General features: G+C 42.6%; 1 protein-coding gene across 3 annotated transcripts in view; it reads right to left on the reverse strand.

Moving 5' to 3' along the window:
* The window catches only part of agrn (agrin), a 194,681-nt gene that overhangs the window by 125,618 nt on the left and 56,462 nt on the right, over positions 1–12,601 (reverse strand). The gene's annotated exons all lie outside the window — the stretch shown is intronic.

The following is a 12,601-nucleotide window of genomic DNA, read 5'->3' on the forward strand; positions in this document are numbered from 1 at the left end:
ATCGCCTCTATTCAAGCTCACTTCCTCTGCTTGACGGACAGTGGGCGCTTCAATTCCATCTCACTGTTAGATTCCACCATGAAAAAGTGTTTTTCACTTCTTCATTCTGAGTTAATTCCCTGGATGGAGCCAAGATTTAGGGCTTTAAAGGCAACCTGCTGAGGGTCAAAAGTTCAGAGCACATTAGGCTGATCGGCACCACGCCCCTTCACTATCACATCTTTTCAGACATGACACCCCGGAGAGTCGGACCCGGACTTCTCATTACATTACAAAACCTGATTGATGGACTCGCTCAAAGAAAAAGGAAACAGATGCTGTTTTTTTTTTCTTTTCATTTCTTGAAAAACAACTCTTAATTGAAGAAAACGCGCTGGTTCCCACCAGCAGAGGGCGGTGTGGAGTCAGTCGGGCGCTAGCCCGCTCATGCAAATGAAATATTCCGTTGACATCAAAGCTTCTCTGCTTTGATCCATTTTTTATGCCACAAGTATCGCAGAGGGTTAACATCTCTCTCATGGAGGCTTTGAAATGGCAATTTCCATTAAGGAGCCAAAGGAGACGTGCTCTTGTTTAATGGTCGAGTAGGGGGAGAAGTCGGTGTGTGTGTGTGTGCACTTGTGAGTGCATACCAAGGAGTGTGTGCGTCTGCACTTCATGTACGGGGTGAGAAAATTTGTCAAGTTCGATCATCAAACAATGATGCTTCAATAAGACAGTGCGTGAGTGCGACTCCAGCTGCTCAGTCTTGAGAAGTCAGGTGATTGATTGAACAGAAATGAGTCGAGTGCTCTCTTCAGAAGGACAAAAGGATGGACACAAAAGATCGGTCCAAGTCATTTCCAGTCAATGTTTCTGGAGGCATCCCACAGGGGGGTAGGATTTAAAAGAAACTCAAGTTACATTCAGCCCCACCCTCCCACTGAAAACCCATCTGACTTATTTTGGGAATATATATTCATGTTGCATTTTATTTCTGAAGCGTTTTCAATTGAACAAAACATGAAAAGTGCTTTTATAAAAAAGATCGATTTGTACGTCGATCCCAAAAAGAACTCTCCCGGTCGGGGCGAGAGCTTTAATCACTATATTCAAGTTGTTTATACCTCTGCTGCCTATTCATTGTGCCATTCAATCAATATTTATTTGTACAGCTAAAGGGTAACAATAAAACCGAGGTAGCACACACATTATCACAGAGGCATACACAGCTACAGAGAGCTGGGGCCCAGCAGTCAGACATCACCAGTGGTCCTAGTCAGCGGTAAGCCCTTAAGACTAGATGGATATGGTCTCTCTTACATGTCCAAAAATAACAAAATCACCAGTCTTAAGAGACAAATTGTGACCGAGGACGCAACCCATGATGGGAGGCACCAAAAGACAATGAATTAAAACAATGGTTGACCATCCAGACTGACCTCTTAACATTAGAAGATACAGCATGAAAGGTTTTGCCACAGGTGCATGGTGGACATTCTATTAAGCAAGTGTCATTTTCAAAAAGGTTCTTGGTTCTTGGTGACTCCACGGGCAGAGAGTGGAGACTAATTGGCTGAGTTTAAAGTGAAAGAGAGAATGATCCTGTTTTCCTCATCGCCTCAGAGCAATAACCGTCAATATCAGTGCAGGATACACAAGTCTGCCCCGCGGGCGAAAATCAAAGGCTTAAATATGAAATTTGCATCCACAATATTTCAGCTGAGGGGCCAACTCTGAGACAAACCTGTCAAAAAAGGAATGACTAAGCACCCGAGAGATGTGTTTATCATCCGACAGCATGTTTCCGACGCAGAATTAATACAAAAGAGAGTCATAAAATGTGCATTAAGGAAATAAGTTTTGTGTCTTTGTACTTGGGAAGTTTGGTTAAAACAGCAGAGGAGGTCCATTTTTCAGCTCGGAGAACTAAAGCTCCAGTTAATAAGTGCAGGCAGAAAGTGACAACAGTTTATAAATAAATAAAAATATGCTGATGAATACACTAAAACCCCATTAGAGGCAGCTTCTGTCCATTTTTCAAAGCAGCAGCTATCAAAAGCTTTGCTAATGGCGTTAGAGATCATCTTCCCCCCTGTCCATTCGAAATGAGGGTTTTAATGACAGTCGTGAGTCTGGTTAAATTTTCAATGGATTCCGTAATTGTCTGCGCTGAAGCCCCCAAACTGTTTCCTGTCCATTAAATCACTTGTTTTATTAGACGTTCTGATAGAAACAGAAATGACTTGATAACATTTATATGAACCACTGGACGACGCGGGGAAGAGCGCCGCCAAGATCCTGTGAGGTGAACTGGTGAGATCCAAAACCCAGCCCTCATAATTCCGATGATTCCCAGACTTCCAGGTCTTAGGGGCTTCACTCATCCGGCTGGGAGGAGACCGGGGGCCTCTCGCAGCTGTTTGAGGAGTTAACCTCCGCTGAACTGGGACTTGACAAAAATGATTAATCAGACCTGTCAACGGAAAATGAACATAATCTACAACTTGAAAACCGATATTATGAAATATAAGGCTTCGGAATCCAGAGTCTGTGCTCCTACTTTTGTGTGACAAGTGTAACCAAGGCACAATTTTCATTTACAGTTATGTTTGAAGCACTTAAACAGAACTGTATGAAGAGGTCTTTTGATGTTTATGAGCTGTGTTTCTCAATGAGGCTTCTTCATCGATGATCTGTCATGACTCAGGTGAGGGTTTGTTATGAGTGAGATTGAGATTGTGGAGGGTCAAACAGGCGCAGGGACACTCCTGAGTACTGTTGTCCACAAAAACAAACCAAAGTATTCAATGAAAATAGGTCTATAAAGGGATCTTCACTTGTCCTTATAATAGTAATATAATAATAGTAATATTGTGATGCTGTGGGGGTAAGTAACAGCACAAAATTTTAAAACAAATGCCGATGATTCATGCAACTACATACACAATGGTCAAGTGTTGATCAGCCACTGCTAGTACCAACATGGCGACCAGTCCAGCCTGTTGGAGGAGCTCAGCGAAAGGAGCGAGAGGGCTGCAGTTTGTCATCCCGAGTTATTTGAGCGTGATTGCATTGATCCCAAAATGGGCTGGGGTTTGATGACAACAGCTATGGTATGTAATTTCAGCCCTTCTGTGGTGCATGGGAGTATTTATATTCATCAGTTTGCTTTCATTCATCCTGCTTTCCAACTTGTAGGGCAGAATAATAGTGATGGCCCTCCAGCAGTGGAGGTCAGGAAGCCTGCCAATACAAACAGGATGACATCACAAGGCGTCCAGGCAGGTGACAGGATAGCACAACACAAACATGTGAGCATTTACAGTAAGAGCATCATGTTGGGTTACAAGTGAAGCTGTTGTTGCAAGCTTGTGAATGAGAGACAGCCTGGGTGAGCGACTCAGGTAGGTGATTCTACACACAGACGAAGATGAATATTCAAAGACCAACCAAACCGTTGCTAATTGGACTTTCTGATTCTTTTGTGCCGACCTTGTTGAAAGCATGGCTTGACCTTTAGCCTCCTTTGCATGAGGTTTCAGACCTGATTAGCTCTCTGCAGGATAAGAAAGTCTATTTCTCATGCTGTTTCCCCAGTTATCTTTGAGGAAATTTTGCTGCAGTGCTCCCGATCACTGGAACTGTTGATGCTGTGATAGATGAGTGTACCAGTGCATATACTGAAAAAAAAACTATACATCAGTAAAAAGAAGAAAATGCGCTTTTCTCTTCCTGCCTTCAAAATTCTTTCCTCTTACCCACCAATCCCTCAAATGAATTGTTCTTGTTGGGAAAGAAGCAACTGGTTCTTCGCCACCTCTGCGTCTCAGCTCCGTGCACATCAACAGCCACAACAATAATGACTACAGGATGTAATATCCTCTCCGCTCCACTGCCTGGCCCTGTTTATTCAAGTCTCCAGCCTTAATGGCCGAGTAGGAAATTATTACAATAAGCGTCCACAGACTGTGAAATGATAAAAAAGGAGGAACAGTGGGAGAAGGAGAGTGATCTGGAAACTGGGCACCATTGACCAGCGCTCATGGAGTCTGACTCTTTTCCATGTGCATGGCATATGGAGCCAATTGTGGAAGGCCAAGAGTGGGGAATCAGAGGGAAAACAGGCCCAAAAAAGAGCAAAGAAATGATGCAGATGTCCAGTGATGGCCAAGTCAACCATCTGTCAAGATAGAACGGCCAAGTCACACTGGCCCTTTACTGCAGAGAGGCAGCAAGGGACGGGATGTGATGGCCAGTCATTGGAAGATGGGAGCATTTCTCCTCAACCACGAACCACAAGAGTGGTTGAAAATGGGGCGTTATATTGGTGTGGTGATGAGCGGCATCAAGGTGCCAGGCTCAAATTAATGCTGGATCTATTCTGTGATTTACATGGATTCTGTCCACCATGCTGAGGAGCTCAATGGAGTTATGGCATCAAACAAGCTCTAAATTGTACATTTGTATTTCATTGTTCTGCTTGATGTTGGTGTGAAGCCCAAGCATAACACAGCATGGCATTAGTTGTTTAAAATTCTCATCATGGCAGAAAGTGTTGGACCGAGTTATTTTTTTCCTTAAGAAAATGGCATATTTACGCTGTAAATAAGGAACTTAAAATATTTGTCCACACTACTGTTTATGGTTGCCTCGTGAAACCTTTGAATAGTTTGGAGGTGTAAATGTTTTTGTCAGTTTTCCAAGGCTCGGACCCTCATCATTGAACTGCGCCCAAGTTGAACTCTGACTTCATTTTCACTGTGTGGCTTGTGCATTGGCAACCACAATAACAAAAACTAAACTCAGAGATGAGCTGCATAAAACAACCTTTTTAGACTCAGTGAACAATATGGGAATGAACAGAATTCACAGGGACAAGAGCCTGAACTTTAACAGGCTTACTGATGAGGAAAAAGTTGGTTTTGTTGCATGAGTAAAGGCAGGATTTATAATAAATGGATGCACGGGCACCTTGAGACTTGCTTTAATTTCACCGTTACAGACATTTAGCAAGAGTCTGTGGTGCGCCCGAGCTGAAAGCTAGCATGGGTGTGTAATAAAACAAGCGACAATAGCAGCGTGGAACGCTGATTACCACCATCCAGTGAGTTAACACCGATGTAAAAGATTCAGGGAAATGTAATTTCAAAAGTTAACAATGCTAAAGCCGCAGGGAAATGCTGTTTCCAACTGATGAGGAATGACGGCAAAAAAAAAATTATGTAAATAAAAGGTTTCTGTTATTTAATGAGCCGCACGTCTGGCACACAACACGGTCATTATGCAGTAAAAACAGAAATATTCCGAGTCCATCAAAAGCCTTATGTTCCTCTGTACTGCAAATCCCTGGCGTCCAACACGGATGAAGCTGCTATTTCTGACAAAAGAAACATACAGAAACTAACCTGGCTGTGACACAAGCATCCCACATCTATACAGAAGATGATTTCACGCGTTGACATTGAACAGCAATTATAAAGTGGCATCTTCGCATTTTGCTTTTCGCTTCCTGCCACAGTTTTCCTTCTTTTCCTCGGCACTGGCTGCTTCTCTGATAGAGGAAGAATATTAATTGGGGCGCAATACCTCCTTGTTAAGTCGCAGCCCATAAATGAAACGCCTATAAATAATTTATATTCTTAATCAGACTGCATGTGCTTAAGTTATCCTTTTAAACAAGACAGTTCCCTCATCCGCTCTCCGATAAATAAATGCTCTTCTCATTTTTAAGAGAGTGGTAAAACAAGGCTGGGAGCAGCAATTCTTCTGACAATATGGCGCCACATGGCAAAACAATTTTTGGCAGCCGGAAAATGGAGCGTTCTGGCACTGCATCTCTGCTATTTCCCTCAAAAACAGGAACATTCAGGTGTAAATCTGCACGAGGTGGGATGAATATTAGCACCCATCTGTGAATGTAGAATGAGTGATCCATGAAGGACACATCCAGGGTCACAAGACAGTCAGAATACAGCAGATCTACTCAAAGGAACAACAAACCACAATTACAGCAGTTTTTACCTTGCAATTGTCAGCATGTTATCAAAGCGCTTTATACCCAGGTGAATTGATGAGTAGAACCAGCTTTTGCTTTATATTTTGGCTTGTCTACAGAGACCAAAGGCAACCTAGAACAGGTGGGCAAGATCGGACAAAAAGGACGATTTTCGCAGGTGCAACTACGGAACAGTACAAGAGGATGTTCCTTTCCTGCTTCACAATTGTTGTTCAATAACCTCACAGCAAAAGACAATTGTGTTCATGTGTGTTCATTTCCCAGAGTAAATTAGACTTGATCCATTTAATCGCCTTTAAACTTGGTGGACGACGTTCCATTAAGCATTAAAATCGAAGTTCAACTTCACAATCTATAGCTCCCTCCGTGCACGATGCACAAACAAATGGCAACAATTTGGGCAGGGCACAGAAGTAGTTGCTACTTTTTAATAACCATGATGTCGCAAACACAGTAGTATAAAAGAGTGAAGTAGTGTCCCTCTGTGTGTCCAGTGACCCAACAAAAGCGCAAGTGAACAATAAAATATTTAATTTTTAACTTAACCACACAGGATTTGGCTCATGTGTTACAAATATGTGCAACAAATGAGGAAAACTCATCAGCTATAATGGCTCTCAGACGCAGCGTGCAGTTGCAATTGGGGGCAGTCCAACTTTGTTCTCTGACAGTTTCTATTCTCTGTCGGGACACGGCACATTTGGCTGCTTGACAGATGATATTTGGACTTGTTTTAGAAAGTAGGTATTGAAATCCGGCGAGAAATGTTAAACTTGTTTGGAAACGCTGACAGAAACTCTGATGGTTTCAAGTATAAAGAGACTCTGGAGAGAAAGCTCTCTTGCCTAGCAACATTGAACTGACAGCAACACAAAACATGACAACTCTGACAAATAAACAATACTTGTTGATGGCTGGCTGAAAAGCACAAAAGCTTGTCATCGGTTTAAACTGCGACAGTCGATAATAACCACTTATCTTAATCCTTTTATTGGAACAAGGAATTATATACAGGGGAGCACACTCCGTCAACTTTAACAGGCAACGTCTGTGCCTAAATAACACATTTGCAAATGCCACCAATCGATATTTGGACGAATGAAACACAACACGTCTCCTCCTGATTAAAAAGTGCTTTGTACTGCATTCAGTACAGCAACGAAACAAGTTTGCATTCACAATAGTGCCACAACTGCTAGTCAGGAACCATGTATTGAAAGTGAAGTAGGTTGTGTCATTTTTATGAGAAATTATATATGACTTATACTTATCATTAGTCATGTACGTATCATTAATGTCCTTATTAGGGTTAGTGTTACAGAGGTTGCTCTAGTGTGAGGGTGACAATATCCTACATGACACTGTGCGCCATCATGCCAAATTCATGTGCTACAGAGTCGCATTGGAATGAACAACTCACTCGACTAAGGCAGAAAGCTCAAGGGAACCAGACTGAGGACGTGTGTCAGGAAGAGCAGGAATAAGCTAAAGGTCTTAGAACCTGCCGTAGATATTCTCCCTAGATCACTTCATAGAGGCTGCAGTTGAAGAAAACCTTGAAAAATGAAGTGGGTCAACAGTAGAATGTTTCTTGGAACAAAGCCGCAAGGTCATTAAAGCCTGTTACCAGATGAAGCCCCTCGTCCTGCTGGACAACTCGACTGAGTATCAGTCACTGACACGGATTCCGACCATTTCATTAGCTGAGTCTGGCAATTCCGAGAATCACTTACACAGTTACTCAGACGGAAAGCAGACATTGATTCTTCTCAATGCCGAAGGATAAAGAAAAATTGAGGACTCAAAAGATTTACAAGCGAATAACAGACAAGGGCATGGAGACTGTCTGGTCTCAGAAAACCAGATTTAGATTCAGCAGATTGAGCGATATTTGGTTGTACACAGCGAGCATGGCCTTTCTCCAGCTTGGCACGAGTGCCATTATCCAATTAACCCTTCAACAAGATTGCGCACTGACAGGCGTTTTACTTGCTTCCAGATTGTCCCCGTAGAAGCCAATTTATTGAGTCTGTGGCCGGACCTGACCTTTGTCTTCCATTTTTAGAAGGCAAGATCAATAAAGTATAATTCTTTCTCATGTCAGGTCAGGGAATGGAAACCTCAATCTGCGACGGCGATTGTCCTCAATTTAATCTTGACACAAGGTGAAAGTACAGTACACAGCGCAACAACATTCCTTTGGCACAGCCGGTCACCACTTAGTAGATCGGGCTTAACATTTACTGAATTCGGGAGCTGACCCCTTTACACTCAGACCTGAAGTAGTTGATGTAGCTAGTGCTGCGAAAATCTTCCTTTGATTCTTTTCATCTGTTTACCTTCAGAGTTGCTGATACATTTTCATACTGAAATCGCTTCCTTTATACATACTAGGACTGTGTTTCTCTTACAACCTCTTAAAACAACAATGACCTTCCTGAACTCCTGGTTGACTCCTCACCCCATTATTGTTCTTCCAAAATACCCCACATCCGCCTTTTGTTGTTTCCAACCCTTCAGTCTCGCTTTCGGTTTGTCTGTCGGCCTCTTTTCTTTGCTGATGAATTTGGATTATTAGTCACAGCTGAGAGCAAAAGTACAATTCAGGGAGATAAACAACTCATTCAGTCTGCAGATAAAATTACAGTTCGGACTTGGAATGTGTATCGAAGTTCCTCTTTTAAGCGAGTTGATTCATGTATGTTAGAACTTATAGTTCTTTGTGGTTCAGTTTTACATGTGTTTTGTCAAATTATTAAGAGGGTCTCCACAAAAAAAGTCCAGAAAGGTGAGGAAACTACACATCCGGAATAGACTCTAGTGTTTTACAAGCACTATTTTTCAAAGGTGCCAACTTAAATCTGGAAGTTTTCTCTCTCTGATTCTCTTATTCTCCAAATACGGTGTCATGTGATGCAGATTTAGGGATGACTCTCAAACACATGACTGGTGGAAAACTTCCAAGTACAGAATTAAACTATCAAATAAGAGAGTTTCTTTATAAAACTGAACTCGAGTAATTTGATGCATTACAAAGCGACATCAAAAACAAGTAATCAAGTAAAATACAAGACTAGTCTTCGCCGAGTGTCTCACAAATCTTCAACCTTTGAAGCAGTTGTGCGAGTGACTTGATGCAACCTGGTTTTGTTACAGTGGTCAAAGTCCAACCAAGACTCTTCAGTGGCGGCTGATGGACCCGAGTTTGGAGCTGCTGCCATTTTGAATGTATTGTTGACAAGCTTTATTGATTCATCATAAGCAACCATTACTTTCACTTAAAATTATTATTTCTTAATAGGGCGACTTCCCAAGTCCGCACAGAACACCTGTTTAGAACTATTTCTTCAGAATCCAGCAACACTATGCTTTCATTTGTGAATGATCACGACACCTGCACTTGTATATATCATTGCAGAACAGCTCTACAGTGTCTGACAATGAAATATATTACAGATGAAAGCGTGAACGTTGCCCCTCAGGCCATCTATAATAGTGCTTCTATACCGTTCCCTCAGGCTACACAACGATTTCCAACTTGATTTTTCATTTCCTCAGGAATCTTCAACCGCCATCTTTGAATTCAATCCACTGGAACGACGACATGTCTATCCGCCCTTGAGAACTGGAGGGATGCTTGTGTGGTTGACACCATGATTGATTTCTTGTTTGACACCCATATAATGGCAGTCCATAACTTCCATTTCCAAAATGCATGTAAAGGAGCATTTTTCCAAGTTTGTTTATAGCCAATTTAGAACACACAAATGGCTGTCGGCATGACCTTCACCTGTGGCCTGCCCTCTTCAGCTCGAGCCCAACAGCTGTGACTCAATCACAACGGGAGCGAATTGTACCGATGTATCACGTCGCCTGTCTTCCAGAAAGTGACAGGGGCGGAGTCCAGGGGAGGCAGACGGGAGGTCAGTGCATCTACTTTTTGCGTGCAAAAAGCATGACAATGATGAGCTTGGCGTGTCGCCGAGGCAACAAGCCTCCTCATCCATTATTCATCTGTGTAACAAACTGATAAATGAGGTAAATGAAGAGGAACAATGACAGGGAAAATCATAGCGGTGGACTGAATAAGACATTTAGAAGCTGGTGGCAGAAACTGCAGCATCCTTGAGTGTATATTAATCTGCCAGAAAGCAAGGTCCAGACACAGTCAGTCATAGACAGGCCTTATCCTTGAGAGGAGAATTATGGTCAGAGTCCACAAAACCGGACTCATCCCGAGGACATAAATGGGACGATGACAAACAGGCATTATGTTTCCTATGAGAAAACAAGCTACTAATCCCCTTTGCAGTCGGCCAAAATTACATTAGGCCAGGTAGAGGGATTGTCGCAGGTCTCAAAAGTCATGCCAAATTCATGCAACATCATCTGCGCGAGACAGCAGGGGGATGAATTATTGGTCGGTTGCTACGGCAACATCTCGTATGGAGAACACACCAGGCGCGGTTTGAAAAATGGTGATTTGTGAGATTCCATTTCAAACACCATCGCGGTGACGACAAGCTGGGAGGAGAAGGTGAGGGATGGAAGACGAGAGGCAAAAGATTCACGGTGAGAAAACAGAAAAGAAGGGGCCGATACAGTGGGAGGGAGGAGGGGGTGGAGGCTCTACTCGCAGCAATTTGCAGGAGTGCTTTAGACAATTTGGGTCACTTCTGTCACTGTATTCCTATCAGGCACGCAGAACACCTCATCTGCCATTCATTTCATTTCCATTCCCACACCTGCAATCCATTTGCATTCTGTCAGTTGAGGCTCTCGCTTTCATTCCTCTGCGTGCCACTACATTTCCTGAATGATAACAGACTGGCAATTGCTGCTCCGCCATAGCCGCGCTGGAAGGAAACATCAACTTACATCCAGAGATGCTGGCAAATCTATGCTTCTTTACCTCCCACTCCTTCACCCCCCCCTTCTTATTCCCCATCCTCTTCTCAAGTTTCCCCTCAGCCTCCCCCTTTCTCCCACCTTTTGATCGAATCCAGATCTTCACCACCTGACCCTACGAGCCCTTACGGAGCCTGGTGACTCCTGAGGGACCCCATACCATATCATGTGTCTCACCTCACCGCAGCAACAAATGAGCCAGGCGCTAAATGGCTCGCCTGATCAGGTGTCCTGAGATGCTAAAAACACCCATCGACGATTCTGTCAGATGAGGTCATGAGGCGCGTTTTATAGTCAGTAAACATCACGACTCGTTTTAATTTAATATGATTCTAAACACAAGAGTGACCTTACATCAGGCTGGTTTCACTTTCTATCCACCTCAGATATCTACGCATTAGTTTTATTTGACTTTCTTTGACTTCAGGGTCACAGGAGTTGATCAGGCAAAACCTGCGGGACTTCCTGGACGGGTTTATTCCGCGTTTAGACCATGAACTATGACATGAGAAATCAAGCTGTCTGAGAAAACTAACCCTCAAAATACTCAGTTACAGCAAGGTCGAGCGTGTGAGATGCAAAATATTAACTGCAGAATTACGGTAGCTCATCTTTTTAAACGTTTACTGCCATACAACTTTAAAACAGTGGACAACATTTCGTCTTCCATGGACACAACATTGCATTCCAAAAATGAAGGGCTTCTAAGCTAATGCTACTTGAAATATGGTAATGTATTTAAAGAAAATGTTTCAAAGATCAGTTGTTGAAAAACAGACTGACGCCAAGCTTTGAAAAAAAGTGAATGGAATTGGAGAAAAACAAGATTTGAAAAAAAAGGAGACACATGGTGCTTTCTAACACATTTTCACTGGTAAACAACAACAAAAGGAAACGATATGAAAACGTTTTTAAAATAAATATATGCCGTGGCAGGCATTAAGGGGTGTGTTCTCTCACCCAGATGGTTTACGGGTTGAGGGCGTTGATGAACATATATTCACTGTGAGGGGAGGGGAGTGGTTTTCTCCATGTGAAAATAAAGTTGTAACAAGATTCCTGTCTCGCCACCTGCCTTTGCCTTTGCCACAATACAACATATTATGGAAATAAATGAGGAAATGAATGCTTATACCAACCCACAAGCCAAGAAGAAGGAGAGATACAAATGGCACCATTGAATATCAACATTTAGACGTATTTAATGGACTATTTAACTCATTGTGGAACGTATATTTTTATTTTATGACAGTTTGTCTAAAGCAGTCGATGTGTACAAGCCATTTTTTTGGTGGTAATGTAGCTGTTTCAACAACCTAAAATCAAGTTGGCCATGGAGGAGCCAGTGATGGTGGTTGGGAATCACATAAGAGATCGGACAATTAGGTTTAGAAATAGCAACAATAAAAAAAGACTGGCACCAGCCAGCAGAGAGTGGCTCCAGTCGCACCATCCAGTGGGCACTCGGTCGGAGATGATGAATGCATAAATGATTTAAGGACCTCTCAGAAAATGAACAAATAAAGACAGCTTCTGTAAACTTCAGCTCTATTCATTTTTAAAGAGGAAAAAACGTGGAAACGGTGCAGACATTGACGCACTGAACGGGTTCATAATTGCATGATGGTGTTCAGCAGAATTATCCGAGCCTTGCATATAGTTAGCCTGAAAATGTCACTCCAGAAACAGTTTTGG

This window comes from Synchiropus splendidus, chromosome 18, assembly GCF_027744825.2.
Source record: "Synchiropus splendidus isolate RoL2022-P1 chromosome 18, RoL_Sspl_1.0, whole genome shotgun sequence".
Classification (NCBI taxonomy): Eukaryota; Metazoa; Chordata; class Actinopteri; order Syngnathiformes; family Callionymidae; genus Synchiropus; species Synchiropus splendidus.